Raw genomic sequence first — 21,893 nt, forward strand, 5'->3', positions numbered from 1 at the left:
CTCTGCAATTACTTCAGCATTCCCTGTTTTAGTTTCAAGTTTCCAACATCAATTAAACCGTTTGCTTACATTAAATCTCTGAAAATAACCAGTGCTATCTCTTTGCTCTTCTTCTGACTAGACTCACTATTATCCAAAACCTGAACCTTTGCTGTGTCTTCTCACCTTCAGCTAGAGCTCTTGAGCAGAGTCAACAGATCAGGGAAGACCTGATTTTCAATTCAGTGGATATGGAGCTTTAACATTTAGGGGAAGTGACTAACCCACTGTCCTAGTCAGTTTCCCCATTTTCTGGAAATGGCTTCTTTTCTCCCCACCTCTCTCTCTCAACCTATCCTCCTTTCTAAAACTCATTAAAAGTTGTGATACTGTGTAGGCTAGAACAGGAAGCTGGCATTGCTGTATATTACTATGAATATTCTTCTATAGACCTGCAGATGCTTTGTCAGACAGGACTGTGCCTTCTCTGAGAAACTGCTGGTTCTCAAGGAAGTAGGTATATGCATGAAATAGATATCCAGAACGACAAAACACAAGCAAAGGAGATAGAGGCCTGGTATCCAGCATCAATTGCACTTGAAGGGGCATTTTTGTAGGACCCACACTCTGGACTCTGGATTTCGATCTCTGCCACTACCCAGAGAATGTGATTCTTGGCATTTTTCACCTTGAAAAGCATCTTTTTTTCCCTACTCTGTAAAATGTAAATAATAAGACCTACAGCAATGTTGTGAAAGATTAAATTTACTTAAATAAAGTTGCCTAGGCTCAAAGTAGTTACTCAAGAATGTAAGTTTCTTCCTCTTGTCTACCTTCACCCAAACCAGGCGAGGAGAATAAAGGAAGAAATCTGGGTCAATTAAGAAGTGAACTTCAGAGTGTATAATAAATACTCACCAAGGTTTTGTCCAATTCACTGCCTAGAAAAATCACTGAGGAGAATGAAGAAAAGGAATTAGAGATCTATTTTATGTATTTACATCCCTCTCCACAGCAATTTCTTAATTCCTTGTTTTATCTCTTTGGTCCAAACCCCATATACAATAGGGTTCAAGGCAGGAGGTATGAGGTGATGAAGGACATTGAGCAAGATGAGGATGTCCATGGGGACCCTCTTTCTGGCCACATTTGTCAACACAACAACCAGCAGGATGGTGCTGAAGAACAGGATGAGGATGAAGTGAGAGCCACATGTGCTCAGGGCTTTGACAGCAGCCCCTTCAGCCTTGAACCTAAGCACAGCTCTTAGGATGAAGGTGTAGGAGAGGAAGATGAGGATGAAATCTGAGCCCAGTAAAGTCCAACCAGCCACAAACTGATAGATTCTGTTAAGGATGAAATTGTCACAGGAGAGCCTGGACACAGACAAGTTGGCACAGATGCAATTCTCAATGACATTTTTCCCACAGTAATGGAGCCGGGCAGTGAGAATAGGAATAGGTGCAGTGAGAAGGGCATTTCAAGTGAAAATGAAGACACTAGCCTTGGCCACAAATTGGTCAGTGATGATGGGTCAGTATCACAATGGGTGGCAGATGGCCACATAGCGGTCATAGGCCATGACCATGAATGTGCAGGACTCCATGGGGAGGAAACTGTTCATAATGAACATCTGGAGAAAGCAGGCTGAGAAGCTAATGGACCTGAGATCAAACCAGAAGATGGCCAGGACCTTGGGGATGACTGTCAGGCAGAGCACGATGTCCAGCAGGGAGAGGAGGCTGAGCAAGTAGTACATGGGCTCATGCAGAGAGGCCTCCAGCCAGATGGTGATCAGCAGAGTGGCATTGGTCCCCATGGCCAGGAGGAAGAGGAGGCTGAGGGGCAGGGACAGCCAGTGCTGCCAACTCTGGTAGTTAGGGAAGCAGATGAGGAGGAATTCAGAGACTGGAGCAGTGGAGTAGTTGCTGGGTAAGGCCATGGAATGAATCTTGCGGCTTCTTTTGACTATTTGTATGAACAAATACAAGAGACAATTTTTTTTTTTTTTAGTTTGCTTCAAAAGCGTACCTCTCCAATCCATGAACTGGGAGAAGATCTTCTCAAATGACACTACAGACAAAGGGCTCATATCTATAAACCTATATCTATAATGACACTACAGACAAGTGCTAAGATCTATAAACAACTCCTCAAACTCAACACACACAAAACAGATAATCATGTCAAAAAATGGGCAGAAGACATGAACAGACACTTCTCCAAAGATGTACAAATGGCTAACAGACACATGAAAAAATTTTCATCATCATTAGCTATCAGGGAGATTCAAATCAAAACCACATTGATCAACCAGGAGATCAAAGAAGAACTTAAACAATTCATGGAAACCAATGAGAATGAAGACACTTCGGTCCAAAACCTATGGGATACAGCAAAGGCGGTCCTAAGGGGGAAATACACACCTCCCTCAAAAAAATTGAAAAATCCAGAATACACCAGCTGTCTCTACACCTTAAAGAGCTGGAGAACCAACAACAAATCAAACCAACTCCACACATAAGGGAAATAATCAATATTAGAGCAGAGATCAATGAGGTAGAAACCAGAGATACAGTAGAACATATCAATGAAACTAGAAGCTGGTTTTTTGAAAGAATCAATAAGATCAATAAACCATTGGCCACACTAATCCAAAAGAAAAGAGAGAAAGCCCAAATTAATAGAATTATGAATGAAAAGGGAAATATCACAACTAACACCAAGGAAGTAGAAACAATCATCAGAAGTTATTATCAACAGTTATATGCCAATAAGCTAAGCAACCTAGATGAAATGGATGCATTCCTGGAAAAATATAAACTCCCAAAATTGAACCAGGAAGAAATTGACAACCTGAGTAGACCGATATCTAGTAACGAGATTGAAGCAGTGATCAAAAACCTCCCAAAAAACAAGAGCCCAGGAGCTGACAGATTCCCTGGGGAATCCTATCAAACTTTCAAAGAAGAAATAACACCTATTCTCCTGAAGCTGTTTCAAAAAATTGAAGCAGAAGGAAAACTTCCAGATTCTTTCTATGAAGCCAGCATTACCCTGATCCCCAAACCAGGCAAAGACCCTACCAAAAAGGAGAATTTCAGACCAATATCACTGATGAATATGGATGCTAAGATTCTCAACAAGATCCTAGCAAACAGGATCCAGCAGCACATTAAAAAGATTATCCACCATGACCAGGTGGGATTCATTCCTGAGTTACAAGGATGGTTCAACATTCACAAATCAATCAATGTGATAGAACAAATCAATAAGAGAAGAGAGAAGAACCACATGGTCCTCTCAATTGATGCAGAAAAAGCATTTGACAAAATCCAGCATCCATTCCTGATTAAAATGCTTCAAATTATAGGGATAGAGGGAACATTCCTGAACTTCATCAAATCTATCTATGAAAGACCCACAGCAAATATCATCCTCAATGGGAAAAAGCTTGCAGCCTTCCCGTTGAGATCAGAAACCACATTGAGATAACACCTTACACAAGTTAGAATGGCCAAAATTAACAAGACAGGAAACAACTTGTGTTGGAGGGGATGTGGAGAAAGGGGAACCCACTTACACTGTTGGTGGGAATGCAAGTTGGTGCAGCTACTTTGGAAAACAGTGTGGAGATTCCTTAAGAAAGTAAAAAGAGAGCTTCCCTATGACCCTGCAATTGCACTACTGGGTTTACCCCAAAGATACAGATGTAGTGAAAAGAAGGGCCATCTGTACCCCAATGTTTATAGCACCAATGGCCACAGTCGCCAAACTGTGGAAAGAAACAAGATGCCCTTCAACGGACGAATGGATAAGGAAGATGTGGTCCATATACACTATGGAGTATTATGCCTCCATCAGAAAGGATGAATACCCAACTTTTGTATCAACATGGATGGGACTGGAAGAGATTATGCTGAGTGAAGTAAGTCAAGCAGAGAGAACCAATTATCATATGCCCTGACTTATTTGTGGAGCATAAGAAATAATGCAGAGGACATGGGGAGATGGAGAGGAGAACAGAGTTGGGGGAAATTGGAGGGGGAGACGAACCATGAGAGACTATGGTCTCTGAAAAACAGTCTGAGAGTTTTGAAGGGGTGGGGGTTGGGAAGTTGGGTGAGCCTGGTGGTGGGTATTATGGAGGGCACGTATTGCATGGAGCACTGGGTGTGGTGCATTAACAATGAATCTTGGAACAATGAAAAAAATAAAACCAAAAAAAAAATTTTTTTAAAGTGTGCCTCTCACTCTTTAGGAAGCTAATGATATATAGGACACTCATCCCAAAAGGCAAATCTCAGTCAATATCATAAAGACAGACTGGTGAGATTTGAAAAATAAAGCTATGGTTAATGAAGGAATAATGAATCAGTTTAAAAACTGAGATTTTAGGTAGGTAAAATCCTAGGGATTTAGGTAGATAATCCTAGGGAATAACCTCACAACGTTAAAAATGTGCAACAAATTATGTCAGCATGGTACCAGTGAGGAAAATAAAATGTTAAAAATATAGGCCAAAACACACCTAGTTTTTTTTTTAATTAATTTTTTATTTTTTCAGCATAACAGTATTCATTATTTTTGCACCACACCCAGTGCTCCATGCAATCCGTGCCCTCTACAATACCCACCACCTGGTGCCCCCAACCTCCCACCCCCCACCCCTTCAAAATTCTCAGATCGTTTTTCAGAGTCCATAGTCTCTCATGGTTCACCTCCCCTTCCAATTTCCCTCAACTCCCTTCTCCTCTTCATCTCCCCTTGTCCTCCATGCTATTTGTTATGCTCCACAAATAAGTGAAACCATATGATAATTGACTCTCTCTGCTTGACTTATTTCACTCAGCATAATCTCTTCCAGTCCCGTCCATGTTGCTACAAAACTTGGGTATTCATCCTTTCTTTTTTCTTTTTCTTTTTTTTTTTTTTTACAGCTTTATAAACATATATTTTTATCACCAGGGGTACAGGTCTGCGAATCGCCAGGTTTACACACTTCACAGCACTCACCTTAGCACATAACCTCTCCAATATCCATAACCCCACCCCCCTCTCCCAACCCCCTCCCCCCATCAACCCTCAGTTTGTTTTGTGAGATTAAGAGTTTGCCAGGTTTACACACTTCACAGCACTCACCTTAGCACATAACCTCCCCAATATCCATAACCCCACCCCCCTCTCCCAACCCCCTCCCCCCATAAGAGTCACTTGACTCTTAATCTCACAAAACAAACTGAGGGTTGATGGGGGGAGGGGGTTGGGAGAGGGGGGTGGGGTTATGGATATTTGGGAGGTTATGTGCTATGGTGAGTGCTGTGAAGTGTGTAAACCTGGCGATTCGCAGACCTGTACCCCTGGGGATAAAAATATATGTTTATAAAGCTGTAAAAAAAAAAAAAAAGAAAAAGAAAAAAGAAAGGATGAATACCCAAGTTTTGTAGCAACATGGACGGGACTGGAAGAGATGATGTTGAGTGAAATAAGTCAAGCAGAGAGAGTCAATTATCATATGGTTTCACTTATTTGTGGAGCAAAACAAATAGCATGGAGGACAAGGGGAGGTGGAGAGGAGAAGGGAGTTGAGGGAAATTGGAAGGGGAGGTGAACCAAGAGAGACTATGGACTCTGAAAAACGATCTGAGAATTTTGAAGGGGTGGGGGGTGGGAGGATGGGGGCACCAGGTGGTGGGTATTGTAGAGGGCACGGATTGCATGGAGCACTGGGTGTGGTGCAAAAATAATGAATACTGTTATGCTGAAAAAATAAAAATTAATTAAAGAAAAAAAACCAAAAAAAAAAAAAAAAGAGTCACTTATGGTTTGTCTCCCTCCCAATCCCATCTTGTTTCATTTACTCTTCTCCTACCCCCTCAACCCCCCATGTTGCATCTCCTCTCCCTCATATCAGGGAGATCATATGATAGTTGTCTTTCTCCGATTGACTTATTTCGCTAAGCATGATACCCTCTAGTACCATCCACGTCATCGCAAATGGCAAGATTTCATTTCTTTTGATGGCTGCATAGTATTCCATTGTGTATATATACCACATCTTCTTTATCCATTCGTCTGTTGATGGACATCTAGGTTCTTTCCATAGTTTGGCTATTGTAGACATTGCTGCTATAAACATTCGGGTGCACGTGCCCCTTCGGATCACTACTTTTGTATCTTTAGGGTAAATACCCAGCAGTGCAATTGCAGGATCATAGGGTAGTTCTATTTTCAACATTTTGAGGAACCTCCATGCTGTTTTCCAGAGTGGTCGCACCAGCTTGCATTCCCACCAACAGTGTAGGAGAGTTCCCCTTTCTCCGCATCCTCGCCAGCATCTGTCATTTCCTGACTTGTTAATTTTAGCCATTCTGACTGGTGTGAGGTGATATCTCATGGTGGTTTTGATTTGTATTTCCCTGATGCCGAGTGATGTGGAGCACTTTTTCATGTGTCTGTTGGCCATCTGGATGTCTTCTTTGCAGAAATGTCTGTTCATGTCCTCTGCCCATTTCTTGATTGGATTATTTGTTCTTTGGGTGTTGAGTTTGCTAAGTTCTTTATAGATTTTGGACACTAGCCCTTTATCTGATATGTCGTTTGCAAATATCTTCTCCCATTCTGTCAGTTGTCTTTTGGTTTTGTTAACTGTTTCCTTTGCTGTGCAAAAGCTTTTGATCTTGATAAAATCCCAAAAGTTCATTTTTGCCCTTGCTTCCCTTGCCTTTGGCGATGTTCCTAGGAAGATGTTGCTGCGGCTGAGGTCAAAAAGGTTGCTGCCTGTGTTCTCCTCGAGGATTTTGATGGATTCCTTTCTCACATTGAGATCCTTCATCCATTTTGAGTCTATTTTCCTGTGTGGTGTAAGGAAATAATCCAATTTCATTTTTCTGAATGTGGCTGTCCAATTTTCCCAACACCATTTATTGAAGAGGCTGTCTTTTTTCCATTGGACATTCTCTCCTGCTTTGTCGAAGATGAGTTGACCATAGAGTTGAGGGTCCATTTCTGGGCTCTCTATTCTGTTCCATTGATCTATGTGTCTGTTTTTGTGCCAGTACCATGCTGTCTTGATGATGACAGCTTTGTAATAGAGCTTGAAGTCCGGAATTGTGATGCCACCAACTTTGGCTTTCTTTTTCAATATTCCTTTGGCTATTCGAGGTCTTTTCTGGTTCCATATAAATTTTAGGATTATTTGTTCCATTTCTTTGAAAAAAATGGATGGTACTTTGATAGGAATTGCATTAAATGTGTAGATTGCTTTAGGTAGCTTAGACATTTTCACAATATTTATTCTTCCAATCCAGGAGCATGGAACATTTTTCCATTTCTTTGTGTCTTCCTCAATTTCTTTCATGAGTACTTTATAGTTTTCTGAGTATAGATTCTTAGTCTCTTTGGTGAGGTTTATTCCTAGGTATCTTATAGTTTTGGGTGCAATTGTAAATGGGATGGACTCCTTAATTTCTCTTTCTTCTGTCTTGTTGTTGGTGTAGAGAAGTGCAACTGATTTCTGTGCATTGTTTTTATATCCTGACACTTTACTGAATTCCTGTACAAGTTCTAGCAGTTTTGGAGTGGAGTCTTTTGGGTTTTCCACATAGAGTATCATATCGTCTGCGAAGAGTGATAGTTTGACTTCTTCTTTGCCGATTTGGATGCCTTGAATTTCCTTTTGTTGTCTGATTGCTGAGGCTAGGACTTCTAGTACTATGTTGAATAGCAGTGGTGATAACGGACATCCCTGCCGTGTTCCTGACCTTAGCGGAAAAGCTTTCAGTTTTTCTCCATTGAGAATGATATTTGCGGTGGGTTTTTCATAGATGGCTTTGATAATATTGAGGTATGTGCCGTCTATCCCTACACTTTGAAGAGTTTTAATCAGGAAGGGATGCTGTACTTTGTCAAATGCTTTTTCAGCATCTATGGAGAGTATCATATGGTTCTTGTTCTTTCTTTTATTAATGGGTTGTATCACATTGATTGATTTGCGGACGTTGAACCAACCTTGCAGCCCTGGAATAAATCCCACTTGGTCGTGGTGAATAATCCTTTTAATGTACTGTTGAATCCTATTGGCTAGTATTTTGGCGAGAATTTTTGCATCTGTGTTCATCAAGGATATTGGTCTGTAGTTCTCTTTTTTGTTGGGATCCTTGTCTGGTTTGGGGATCAAGGTGATGCTGGCCTCATAAAATGAGTTTGGAAGTTTTCCTTCTATTTCTATTTTTTGGAACAGTTTCAGGAGAAGAGGAATTAGTTCTTCTTTAAATGTTTGGTAGAATTCCCCCGGGAAGCCGTCTGGCCCTGGGCTTTTGTTTGTTTGGAGATTTTTGATGACTGTTTCAATCTCCTTACTGGTTATGGGTCTGTTCAGGCTTTCTATTTCTTCCTGGTTCAGTTGTGGTAGTTTATATGTCTCTAGGAATGCATCCATTTCTTCCAGATTGTCAAATTTGTTGGCGTAGAGTTGCTCATAGTATGTTCTTATAATTGTCTGTATTTCTTTGGTGTTCGTTGTGATCTCTCCTCTTTCATTCATGATTTTATTTATTTGGGTCCTTTCTCTTTTCTTTTTGATAAGTCTGGCCAGGGGTTTATCAATCTTATTCATTCTTTCAAAGAACCAGCTCCTAGTTTCGTTGATTTGTTCTATTGTTTTTTTGGTTTCTATTTCATTGATTTCTGCTCTGATCTTTATGATTTCTCTTCTCTTGCTGGGTTTAGGGTTTCTTTCTTGTTCTTTCTCCAGCTCCTTTAGGTGTAGGGTTAGGTTGTGTACCTGAGACCTTTCTTGTTTCTTGAAAAAGGCTTGTACCGCTATATATTTTCCTCTCAGGACTGCCTTTGTTGTGTCCCACAGATTCTGAACCGTTGTGTTTTCATTATCATTTGTTTCCATAAATTTTTTCAATTCTTCTTTAATTTCCTGGTTGACCCATTCATTCTTTAGAAGGATGCTGTTTAGTCTCCATGTATTTGGGTTCTTTCCAAATTTCCTCTTGTGATTGAGTTCTAGCTTTAGAGCATTGTGGTCTGAAAATATGCAGGGAATGATCCCAATCTTTTGATACCGGTTGAGACTTGATTTAGGACCAAGAATGTGATCTATTCTGGAGAATGTTCCATGTGCACTAGAGAAGAATGTGTATTCTGTTGCTTTGGGATGAAATGTTCTGAATATATCTGTGATGTCCATCTGGTCCAGTGTGTCATTTAAGGCCTTGATTTCCTTGTTGATCTTTTGCTTGGATGATCTGTCCATTTCAGTGAGGGGAGTGTTAAAATCCCCTACTATTATTGTATTCTTGTCAATGTGTTTCTTTGATTTTGTTATTAATTGGTTTATATAGTTGGCTGCTCCCACGTTAGGGGCATAGATATTTAAAATTGTTAGATCTTCTTGTTGGACAGTTCCTTTGAGTATGATATAGTGTCCTTCCTCATCTCTTATTATAGTCTTTGGCTTAAAATCTAATTGATCTGATATAAGGATTGCCACTCCTGCTTTCTTCTGATGTCCATTAGCATGGTAAATTCTTTTCCACCCCCTCACTTTAAACCTGGAGGTGTCTTCGGGTTTAAGATGAGTTTCTTGTAGGCAACATATAGATGGGTTTTGTTTTTTTATCCATTCTGATACCCTGTGTCTTTTGATTGGGGCATTTAGCCCATTAACATTCAGGGTAAGTATTGAGAGATATGAATTTAGTGCCATTGTATTGCCTGTAAGGTGACTGTTATTGTATATTGTCTCTGTTTCTTTCTGATCTACTACTTTTAGGGTCTCTCTTTGCTTAGAGGACCCCTTTCAATATTTCCTGTAGAGCTGGTTTGGTATTTGCAAATTCTTTTAGTTTTTGTTTGTCCTGGAAGCTTTTAATCTCTCCTTCTATTTTCAATGATAGCCTAGCTGGATATAGTATTCTTGGCTGCATGTTTTTCTCATTTAGTACTCTGAATATATCATGCCAGCTCTTTCTGGTCTGCCAGGTCTCTGTGGATAAGTCTGCTGCCAATCTAATATTTTTACCATTGTACGTTACAGACTTCTTTTCCCGGGCTGCTTTCAGGATCTTTTCTTTGTCACTAAGACTTGTAAATTTTACTATTAGGTGACGGGGTGTGGACCTATTCTTATTGATTTTGAGGGGGGTTCTCTGAACCTCCTGGATTTTGATGCTTGTTCCCTTTGCCATATTGGGGAAATTCTCTCCAATAATTCTCTCCAATATACCTTCTGCTCCCCTCTCTGTTTCCTCTTCTTCTGGAATCCCAATTATTCTAATGTTGTTTCGTCTTATGGTGTCACTTATCTCCCGAATTCTCCCCTCGTGGTCCAGTAGCTGTTTGTCCCTCTTTTGCTCAGCTTCTTTATTCTCTGTCATTTGGTCTTCTATATCACTAATTCTTTCTTCTGCCTCATTTATCCTAGCATTGAGAGCCTCCATTTTTGATTGCACCTCATTAATAGCTTTTTTTATTTCAACTTGGTTAGATTTTAGCTCTTTTATTTCTCCAGAAAGGGCTTTTATATCTCCCGAGAGGGTTGCTTTAATATCTTCCATGCCTTTTTCAAGCCCGGCTAGAACCTTGAGAATCATCATTCTGAACTCTATATCTGACATATTACCAATGTCTGTATTGATTAGGTCCCTAGCCTTTGGTACTGCCTCTTGTTCTTTTTTTTGTTGTGAATTTTTCCGCCTTGTCATTTTGTCCAGATAAGAGTTTATGAAGGAGCAAGTAAAATACTAAAAGGGTGGCAACAACCCCAGGAAAATATGCTTTAGCCAAATCAGAAGAGATCCCAAATCGTGAGGGGGGAGAAAGGGGATAAAAAGGGGTTCAAAAAGAAAAAAAAAAGAAACTATTTAAAAAAAGAAAGCCGATAAAAAAAAAATATAAAAAGAGGAAAAAATATATATATATTAGATAAACTATTTAAAAAACGTTAAAGAAGAAAATGGTAAAAGTTAAAAAAAATAGCAGAAGAAGAGAAAAAGAAAAAAATTGAAAAAGAAAAAAAAATTAAATTAACTGCAAGGCTAAAAAATCATGGGGAGAAAGCCATGAGTTCCGTGCTTTGCTTTCTTCTCCTCTGGAATTCCGCCGCTCTCCTTGGTATTGAAACAGCACTCCTCGGTAGGTGAACTTGGTCCTGGCTGGGTTTCCCGCTGATCTTCTGGGGGAGGGGCCTGTTGTAGTGATTCTCGAGCGTCTTTGCCCCAGGCGGAGTTGCACCGCCCTTCCCCGGGGCCGCGCTGAGTAGCTGAGTAATCCGCTCGGATTTGCTTTCGGGAGCTTTTGTTCCCTGAGCGCTTTCCGTAGAGTTCTGGAAGACGGGAATGAAGATGGCGGCCTCCCGATCTCCGGCCCGGAGGAGCCGAGAGCCCGGGGCCCCACTCCTCAGTGCGCCCTCAGAGAACAGCGCCCAATGACTCCCATCACCCTGGCCTCTGGCCGCGCTCCGAGCTGACCAAGCCTGCGACTGGTTCAAGGCAACCCCGAGCTGAGAGTCACTCCTCGGCTCTGTCTCTGTAGCCGGCTTCCCCGTTCTAATACCTGTGAGCTCTGCGACACTCAGACACCCCCAATCCTTCTGTGACCCTGCGGGACCTGAGGCCGCGCTGACCCCGCCTGGGCTTCCAGTTAAGCCTCTGGAGCGATGTCCCTCAGCAGAACAGACTTTTAAAAGTCCTGATTTTGCTCCGTTGCTCCGCCGCTCGCAGGGAGCCGGCCCCTCCCCCCGCGGTCTATCTTCCCGTCGCTTTGGATTCACTTCTCCGCCAGTCCTATCTTTCAGAAAGTGGTTGATTTTCTGTTTCTAGAGTTGCTGTTCTTCTTCTCTTCAATCTCCCGTTGGATTTGTAGGTGTTTGCAATCTTTAGATAAGCTATTTAGCTGATCTCCCGCTACCCGAAGTAGTCTCAGCCTGCTACTTCTCCACCATCTTGACTCCTCCCTCCAAAACACACCTTGTTTTTACAACTATCCAGTACTAAGATGAAGGAGGCATGAGAAGGGTCTTTAATAGGTGTTTTTGAGATAATTATTGACATTGATGTGGGTTGGGAAACCTTTAATTAGGTAGTCACCTACTTATCCAATATAATTTTTTATTTATAATTTTGTTATATCCCTTCCCCAGACTCATGGTATATTAGAAGAAAATAGAATACAAAATTGATTAAACCAGTCCTTTGCTAAAACTCCAATCCTATTTGAATACAACCATTCACTTTCCAGGAACTGTACCTAGTCATACCAAGTGTTCTTAGAAAAAGTCTAAAATGAAATGGCTGTAAAACAGCCATTTCATTTTAGTAAATGCAATAAATTTATAGTTACCAACTTCAAATGAGCCCTCAGTGCTGCCTGTCCATCCTACAAAGCTTGCCTGATCAACTGTCCCTTCTTCCAAAGCCTTTTTCAAAAGCCTTCTTCATTCTTTTCAAACTCTCTTGGAAGATGGCATCAAACACTACCTTGCAGAGAAAAAAGGTATCTAGTGATATTTTCTTCAACTTCCCAAGATAAAACTTAATAACCTACTTGTACTTTCTCCCACCCTTGCCTTCTTTCCTCCCACTGAGAGTCTGCCCAGCCTGAAATGTCAAACCTTCCACCTCCTACACTGAATTGTAGCCCTCTTAGCCTGGCAGTTACACTATCAATTATTTGTTCTAGTTCCCTAACTTGGAGTCATATTTCCTTCTTCATTGGATCTGCCTTGTCTTTCATACATTCTCCAGTATCTTTCATCTTTAAAAATAAAAATTAAAAAGCCTCTTTCTTTCCTTCCAACTATTTCTCTCTTCCCCTCCCTTCACACACAAATTTCTCACAAGCACTACCACACTCATTGTCTCCAGTCCTCACCTCACATCCATTCCACAACTCCTGGCATGGCCTCCTTCTATAGACCCACAAAATGCCTCTTTAAAAAAAAAATCTTGCTGAAGCAACCAATCAGATCCTCTTTCTGACACACTCTATTTGGTTTGGTTTGCATCACAATCTCCTGGTTTCTCTCATACCTCCTGGTCTCCTCATTTTCTCTTATGTGCTTTTTTTTTAAGATTTTATTTATTTGACACAGAGAAAGAGATCACAAATAGGAAACGAGGCAGGCAGAGAAAGAGGGGGAAGCAGGCTCCCTGCTGAGCAGAGAACCTGATGCGGGACTCAATCCCAGGACCCCGAGACCATGACTCAAGCCGAAGGCAGAGGCTTAACCCACTGAGCAACCCAGGCACCCTCTTATGTGTTTTTTTCATCCACCACCCTGGCATGAGTTTCAAGGTTCAGTCCTGGGTTCTCTTTGATTTTCTTCTCTCCTCTGTGCTAATCTGCTCTGCTCTGTCTTCCACTTCCTTGTCCATATGCTCAATTACCTTCTCCATGTTGATGATTACTAAATTATATCTCTTGCCTAAACCTTCTTAAATGCCTACTTGACATATCAACTTGGGTCTTTCACCAAAACTCACCAGGTTTAAAATTAAGTTACCATTTTTCTCCCAAGCCTGGTTTTCTAGCATCTCCTGTCTCAGTGAATAGCATATGCATCTGGACTATCTCACAAGTCAAAGGCTAGAAACTGCCTTGAACATACCCTTCACCAGTACCACCCATCACAAACCCACCAAGAAAATCAATCAAATTTTCCTTTTAAATTAGCTCTTGGGTCCACTTATTTCTCCATCACCACCGTCACCAGCCAAGACTACAGTACCACTGTCTCTCAAGTGAAATTTACTGTGTTCTAGGTTTCATTATAAAGCTATTCTCTACACTGAAGTCAGAGAAAAATTTTAAAATACACATAGAATCTTGACACTCATTTGCTTAAAATATCCCATTGACTTCTCATCGTTAATAGGCATAAAAACAAAATCCTTAACTTTATTAAATCACAAGTTCATGAGAGAAGAAACAATGTCTGCTGGCGGTTTTCACACTACACGTACAGTGTATAGGTAGATTCCTTTATAGGTGTTCATAGTTAATTGAATTAATTATTTAATAAATAAGTAAATGAATGAATGAATACTAGGTCATATATCATTTGCCTCCTTCCCCATTTTCCAGTCTCATCTGACACCTCTCTCTCTCTCTCTCTCTCTCTTTCTCCCAGAGCTCCAGCCACACCATCCTCTTTTCAGATCCTCAAATACAATATGCACTTTCTGCTCCCATTTCTCTTGGAAGACTGTGCTCCCATGCTTCTACTTATACTTCCACATTCACTTACTTTCTATTCATCCTATTCATCTCAGTTCAAATATTCCTTTCTCTGAGCAGTTTTCTCTAACCCTCTCCAGCCAAGATCAAGATCTTCTATTTTATGTTCTCATAACACATTGTCCCACCCTCACAGTTTGTTTGTGTGTAATAATGTGATTATATACTCCTTCTCCCAAGTCCATTTAAACATTTCATGCCATGATAATAGGGACCAGGCTAACCAACTGGCACAGTGCTTGACATGAAGAGGTGCACAACAATATTTGTATAATAAATTAATTGTTTTACAAGCAGAATGATAGAGGGGCATGGAATAAAATTTCCAAAATCAGCCTGAGAAGAAAAGGGAAGACTTTCCAGAGTTACTAACACCTGGGCTGATTTTGATGAATGTAGAAGACATATGTGCACAAAACCTGTCGGTACTACTTTTCAGATACATGGATTGGGTTATGTAAAACCATGGAAATAACTTGGAGAAAAACTTCAGAGGGAAACTCTGTGGAATATTTAATTTGACTGGAGCCAAGAGGGTGAGGAATTGAAAGAAAGAGCAGAAAACAAAGTTGAAAAATAAGAGAAAGCCAGATCATGAAGGACTTTTTTTTATATTGATGACATTTTTTTATTAATTTTATTTTTTATAAACATATAATATATTTTTATCCCCAGGGGACAGGTCTGTGAATGACCAGGTTTACACACTTCACAGCACTCACCATAGCACATACCCTCCCCAGTGTCCATAATCCCACCTCCCTCCCAACCCCTCTCCCCCCATCAACCCTCAGTTTGTTTTGTGAGATTAAGAGTCACTTGTTGGTGGGAATGCAAGCTGGTGCAACCACTCTGGAAAACAGCATGGAGGTTCCTCAAAATGTTGAAAATAGAACTACCCTATGACCCAGCAATTGCACTGCTGGGTATTTACCCTAAAGATACAAACGTAGTGATCCAAAGGGGCACGTGCACCCGAATGTTTATAGCAGCAATGTCTACAATAGCCAAACTATGGAAAGAACCTAGATGTCCATCAACAGACGAATGGATAAAGATGTGGTATATATACACAATGGAATACTATGCAGCCATCAAAAGAAATGAAATCTTGCCATTTGCAATGACGTGGACGGAACTAGAGGGTATCATGCTTAGCGAAATAAGTCAATCGGAGAAAGACAACTATCATATGATCTCCCTGATATGAGGGAGAGGAGATGCAACATGGGGGGTTAAGGGGGTGGGAGAGGAATAAATGAAACAAGATGGGATTGGGAGGGAGACAAACCATAAGTGAAGGACCTTTTCTATGTTAAAAATTTTAGAATTAATCATATATATAAAGAGAAGACAGAAATACTTTCATTAGGGGAGAGAGGTGAATAGGTATGGACTATGGGAGGATCACTTTGGATTTGAGTAAGGAGACAGAACGGAAGCAAAAATAATGGAAGCCGCAATTGCCCAGATGAGAAGTGTTGTATGAACAAAGTCTGAGCACTGAAGATGGGAAGAAACATCATATGCTGGTAGTAATGTAGACAGTTATGAAAGAGACAGTAGATGAGAAGCCCAGAATTTTCTGGTTTGAATAAACAGAATCACTAAGATGTGAAACACAGGAGGATTAGTAGGTTTGGTGTGTCTGAGTATATGTCAAGGCTGAGGTGTTTACACTCTATGTAGAAATTTATCTTGGACTGTCAGAAATGAGGAGTTTGAACAATTTAGAATGATTCTGGTTTAAGATATAAATTCAGAAAGCATTAGCACATAGCTGAAGTAGTTGGAATAGCATAAGGCTGAGACTGAAACTTGGAAAACAGCAACACCGAAAGGGTGAAAAAAGAAAAAAGAGACATAAATGATGGGTCTGGAAGAGTATGAAAAAAATCAGAAGAATATGGTGACCTAGGAAAAATGAGGGAGAAAAGTTCAAGGAGTATATGGCCAACTTGTCAGTTAAGCAGAAGTTCAATAACATGAGAATATGAATAGACATTAAATTTTATAGGGACCTGGACAAGAGTAATTCATTGGACTGGTACCAAGAGAAACCAGAACAAAGGGTGATGAAGTTAGTAAGGGAGGACATGTAAATGGGGAGGATTGAACACACAGCTAAAGAGCCTCATTTTAAGTTCATAAGTGAAGAAAAAAGCAAGACAGGAATGAAACATACTGCAGTATGCTTATTTGTTTATGGAAAGTTTAAAATTCAGAAGGAAAGTAGGATAACTGAAGTAGTTAGTTGACTGAGAAAGTTATCATTAATATTATTAATATTATTTTCTCTGTCACACTTAACACATAGATTTTGTACTTCCTTGTTTCTCTTCACCCTCCTGTGAAATATCTGGAGACAAAGTACACTTTTCCATTTATACACACCAACGTTCTCTAACACCCCACAGGTTCTTAATAAAAAAAATCTGTTGAAAGATTTTTCAATTACGGAGCCTCGGTGTTCTACATTGATGGAAAATTCCAAGGAAGGGAAAGTGAGAGAGGTGAGTTAGCCAAAGTTTCAATGTGTTGAAAGGGACACTGAGGAAGAGAGAGAAGTCCTGATCAATACTACAAATGGTGGTCACTGAGGGGGCAGGGCAGGGCACAAAATGCCTGTTGGAACTTGGGGGCTTCTTTATGCCATGGTTTACCGGTCCTCCTCAAGAGCCTGTTCCTTGGTTAACGGTAAAACCCTGAGCTAGTTCTCTGACTTAAGAAAATTTTTGCCCTTGCCCTAATTAATACAAACACAAAACAACCCTATTGCTCCTAATAATGGTGGTTAGAATTTTCTTGAATTTCCTCCAGTCTAGTCATTACCCAACTTATCCATACTAAATCTATCTCCCTGCACCAGTCTTTCCTCTCCTCCTTGACCCTTATCCTCACTGTATCCTATTTTCTCATCCCTGTTGAATGACCTTCTTTAGCACTTTGTCCTCTTCAAGCATTGTTTGATATAATCTTCATAACTGTTTATGCTGCTTCTCAAAGGCCACTCACTGATCAATTCACCTATGTATCTGCTTCTGTTCTTCATGTATTGGTCATTAACTTGTGGAAAAGTCAAATCTCTATTGCCTGAAACTCATCAAGCCCAGGACACTTGCCTCCAGCCACCCAGTGTTACCACTTCAGCTCAGAATCTATTCAATGTCATTTCTTCACAGCTTAACACTGGAGAACAGGGCAGGGGGAGGGAGTAAGAAATCTGGAATAGGAGAGAAGGATAAAAGAACAGATTCCTAGACATCCTGAAAGGTAGAAGTGCACATATGAACATAAGTCAATGATGTGGCACATAGAGTAAACATTGATTTGGGTCTCTAAAACTGGATTGACAATATTAGCTGAAATATACCAAGTGTCTAGCATGTACCAGGCATTCTTCTAAATGTTATGTGTGTGTGTGTATGTGTGTGTGTGTGTGTGTGTGTGTGTGTGTATAAATTTATTTCATAAACATACAATCTCAAGAGCAATGTAGCTGAGAATCTTTCTCAACCCTATTCTGGTTACTTCACCTGGAGTATCCTATCCAATTCAGTACATTGTATTAAGTCATAGGAGTTACAGGATGATAAAAGTTACAGGATGATAAAAATCTACAAATTACAGATGTGTGGACTGCCAAAAACAAGAACATTAGTAATAACTTCAAAATATAGGAATGGCTCTCTTGGGGGAAAGGGCAAAACTAGGACCATCAGAGAGAAATCAGAGAAATGGATCCTGGTTGAATATGTAAGACAGCTTTCTATCAGTCTAAAGAAAGTTATCTCTCTGCAGTTTAAATTGCTCTACTAAAACAAAGTTTGGGGGAGAAGATTCTTCATCAACATTTTTTTCCTGAATCTCTGTGCCAGGTGTCTAGTGACATACTAAACTCAGCATACTGACACCCCCTATCCCACTGTAGGATTTATAGATCTCCTTTTTTTCTTCCTGGTCAGACAAGATGAAGTCTACTTCTCTATAAGCACTAGGTCTCCTAACCAAGCAAGGAAATGGGATCCTCTTTTAGAAAGGCAGAGTGAAGAAAGAAAACCTAGCATGCACCTCACAGAGGTGCTTAGGGATTTCTGGATGCTAATGCATCCAGAGGCACCGCATCTGCCACCTCCTCATTCATTGCCTTTCTCCCTGTTAATTGGGGTTGCCTGTTAGAAAAGACCTCTGCCTGCCTTGTCACTCTTCCCATCTAGATCCAATTCAGTCTGTGCTACCTACCCTCCCTTGACCCTGGAACTTACAGAAGATGTCAAAGGATGAGTCCTTTATGATGTATCAGCTGTGCTAGTAACCATGCTGGGACTTTAAGGAATAAGTCTGAAAAGTTTTATAGCTCCTATTCCTCTTCTATCTTCCCTTTTTTGGACCCATATGGGGAAAGGTGGCTTGGGAAAGCAGATGTAGGGGATGAAGAGCTGAGTCCTTTGGGAACTATCTTATGGTGCTCCTGAAGGAAGGGAGTTGGGAGGTAAAGAATGAAGTGATTTGAAGCTAAGGTAAGAACTTGCCCAGAAGCCAGAAGCCAATGATCTGGCACACAAACCTGACATGCAAAACATGGTCAAATGTGTAGACCTCCTTTATTATAATAGTAATTGTAAAGTTTTGAGTGACCCTTCTGAGTGACTTAAACCACTTAAGTTCGTTTACATTTTTTCTCATTGAATCATCTCCCTTAGATATGAATGTGCAACTCTTTTAAGTAGGAACTATTATCCTACTGTGTAGGGGATAAATAGAAAGATAAAACCTTGTCCCAAACTCACTAAAATTAGCCTACATTCATAGCCATGTCAATCTGATTCCAATGTCTGTGTTCTAAATGACCCTTCTATTTACTGATAAATGTGACCATAGGTATTGATATCCTAAACAAAATCCTAGCAAGTTGAGTTTAGGAAACTGTTTTTTAACTGACAAATATATTTATCTTTTGAAAAATGCAAAGAGAGTTCAATACAAGGAAATCTGTCACCTAACATATCAAGGTTGTAGATAAGGTCATGAGAATAAAACCATTCAAATCACAAGCAGATTTGAATACTAGCCCTGTCATTTGCTATTGGTGTGACCCATCCATTAAACAAATACTAACTACCACCTATGCCCCACAAACTGTATTAGGCACTGTATACAATGGCAAATAAGGCAAACATGGTTCCTATTCTCCAAGAGCTCATTCTACTTCTGTGGTTGTTAAAAGAAAATAGGCATCTCTAAATGTACTTATTTGAATAATTTCTAATATATATTGTTCAGCAAAGAAGCAAGAGGCAAAAACAGTGCATAGAATGCTACACATTATTTTAATGCTATAGAAAGAATACACATAAATAAGTGTGTATATATATATATATATATATATGTTATTATATATATTCTTATGTAAAATCAAATTACTTCTGGAAGGATATAGAAACCTATAAGAGAAGTTGCTTCCAGGAAAGAAAATTCTGTGCCTGGCAGATAGAATAGAATGGTATCTTAGAGATTGCTGGTTGTGTACCCAATGCCCCCATTCTTCCTTATTAACAAAAACCACAATTTTATTTGGGTGCCCACCTATACTGCCAAAATATTATACCTCTCAGATTCTGAATACTAATAGATGTCATTTGGTGGGGTTTCCAAAAAGACTCTAAGGTGAACTAAATCAGTTGAGAAATGAAGGTCATTAACCCTCACTCTTTTCTCATGGAACAGGCATGGGATTGACACCTGAATTTCTAGCTTAAACCATCAGCAACTTTGAGGACAAAAGTCAGTTTTTAAGTATGATAATGAAGGTAGAGAGAAACTGGTGAAGCTCTGGTTTCAGCCTTAGATGTTCACCTCTGAAAATCTTCTATATGAAAGGAAAAGAATTTTTGAATTTGTTGGTCCCCATTCTTGGAGTTCCTATTACATGAAATCAGATATATACTAATTGAAACAGGTGATGAATTACTTTTAATGAACCCTTTTTTTAATTTTCAAAATTTTGAATCATGTACACACATTATTTTTTATATAAATTCAAGTAGCCAAGGTACAATACATCATTGGTTTTTGATACAATGTTGTGATTTACCAGTACTTTTTAATTGAATATTTTTAAAAGGTATTCTTTTGGTAATACAGACAAAATTATAAAACAAATAAATGCTAAAAGTTTTGGTAATTATACAAAAAGAAAATATACAAAATCCTCTCATGTACCATCATGGAACATTACTAAGGGAGCATTAGGTTAGGTAAGGAAGATCAAAAAGGTCTTAACAAAGAGAGGTATGAATAGGAAGGAAAACAAGGGTAGAAACTGAAAAGGCAGACAGACTATTATCTGATCCAGGCAAGAGATGGTGGTGGCATGGACCAGATTGGTGGCAGAGGAAATGACTTTGAATGAACAAATTTTGGAATAATAGTCAAATCAATATAATGATGAATTACAAATGAGAAATGAGTTATTCAATTAGAAGTCAAATATGAATCTTAGGATTCTATCTTGGACAACTTGGGCTCATTTACTGTAATGACATCACACATTAAGATTTCTGGGTATTTTTGAGTGTATATCTGAAGTTTGTAATAATAAGTGTAATGTGGGTGCCTGGATGGCTCAGTTGGTTAGAGTCTGCCTTCAGCTCAGGGCATGATCCCAGAGTTCCAGGATGGAGCCCCTGCTTAGTTGGAGAGTCTTCTTCTTCTTTCCCTTCTGCCCCTCTGCAGCCCCCGCTTGTGCTCTCTCTCTCTCTCTCAAATAAATATATAAAATATTTAATTAATTAATTAACATGAAATCAGTAAGTTTATTTTTTTTTCCTAGCAAATGTCAATCTTTCACAGAGGAGACAGATATTTAGATTTAAACAGAGTTTGGGGTTTTTCAAGCAACTACAATAGAGGGAGAGACTGAAGGAGTTTAGATTATTTCAAAAAATGTACTTAAATGATGGGCTATAGAAGGGATGGACAAAAAATAAAATCAGAACAAGGAAAAAATGAGTGATAGTATGAAGAGGATTCCGTCAATGGCTTGACACTAGATATTCAACAATTGTGACTGTACTAAGAATAGTTGAAAATTTGAGCCTGAAGGTCGAAGGTGATAGCCAAAGGTAGATGTTTCAAGTCTATATATTAGAGATACATCAACCACAAAAATAAAATAAGTCAAAATTGGAGATTTTAAGCAAAAAAAGTTTAAATTCTGAGTACAGGCTGATCTAAGTACTCAAATATTTCATTTTCCCAGCAATAAGACTCCACTGAAAAATAAATGCATATACATAAAGTAATAACAATTATAGGAGAAGATACATACAGTATGGTTACTTAAATTAAGGATGCATCTGAGAGGAGTTTAGGAAAGGCTTAGATTTCAAGCAAAGAATATGTTCAAGAGAGAAATAATTTGAGATGCAATTTTTAGCCCATAGTATCTCCCACTAATTTTAGACAATTTAGTAAGATAATAAATAATTTATTTAATTTTCTTGTTTTCTCATCTGATCCACCTGTAAACATAAGTCTCCTGGCAGCTACCTTACATTAGAAAATGGCAGAAACTTGTCTCCTGGTGACCTTTATAAATTTGTTTGGGATCGGTGTAACTCTAGCAGTCTGGAGCTTCCCGTTGCTTTATATTGCACAGGAGG

The 21,893-nt window shown here is 39.5% G+C and overlaps 1 pseudogene; it reads right to left on the reverse strand.

The window, feature by feature from the left end:
• Positions 1-976: 976 nt before the first annotated feature.
• LOC125079244 (olfactory receptor 56A1-like) lies at positions 977-1,933 on the reverse strand (annotated as a pseudogene).
• Between the last annotated feature and the right edge of the window lie 19,960 nt (positions 1,934-21,893).

Source organism: Lutra lutra, chromosome 10 (genome assembly GCF_902655055.1).
Source record: "Lutra lutra chromosome 10, mLutLut1.2, whole genome shotgun sequence".
NCBI classification, from domain to species: Eukaryota; Metazoa; Chordata; class Mammalia; order Carnivora; family Mustelidae; genus Lutra; species Lutra lutra.